Here is a 533-nt window from a genome sequence, read left to right on the forward strand (position 1 = left end):
CCCGAGTTCAATCCCTGGTGGGGGAAATAAGATCCTACAAGCCAAATGCCTGTCTCCTCCCCCCCCACCCTATCCCCCAAGCAGGGTGGTCTTCGGCGTGAGAAAAGGACATTGGAGGCACGAAAGAGGTGAGGTAATCTGCTCTTCAGAGCCTCATCTGAATTACTTGCTTCTTCAGGGACCCATGTTAAAACATGGTGGTGCATGACGGGGAAAGGGGGCTCTGTTGTCAAAAGGTCATTCATCAGACACCTGTGCAGGGCCAGTTTTAGTATGAAACGTGGAAATTTTTGTGTTAACAATTAAAGGGAGCTTGATAAGAGGGGAGAAAAGAGATGTCCACCCCCATGTGCACTGAAGTATTGCTTACCACAGTAGTCAAGATAGAGAAAAAGCCTAAGTGCCCATCAATGATTGAACAGATATGAAAATGTAAGAGGAATATTAGTCTGCCATATAAAATAATGGAATCTTGCCCTTTGTATCATGTCTAATGTACAATGGTGGGACGGGCATAACCTTCATACACTTTA

General features: G+C 45.2%; 1 protein-coding gene across 1 annotated transcript in view; it reads right to left on the minus strand.

The window, feature by feature from the left end:
• LOC104994573 (BOLA class I histocompatibility antigen, alpha chain BL3-7-like) overlaps nt 1–533 on the minus strand; it is a gene marked incomplete at its 5' end in the record, with an annotated part of 6,581 nt that overhangs the window by 2,551 nt on the left and 3,497 nt on the right. The window lies entirely within an intron of this gene.

The sequence above is a fragment of the Bison bison genome, unplaced genomic scaffold, assembly GCF_000754665.1.
Source record: "Bison bison bison isolate TAMUID 2011002044 unplaced genomic scaffold, Bison_UMD1.0 scf7180017864260, whole genome shotgun sequence".
Taxonomy (NCBI): domain Eukaryota; kingdom Metazoa; phylum Chordata; class Mammalia; order Artiodactyla; family Bovidae; genus Bison; species Bison bison.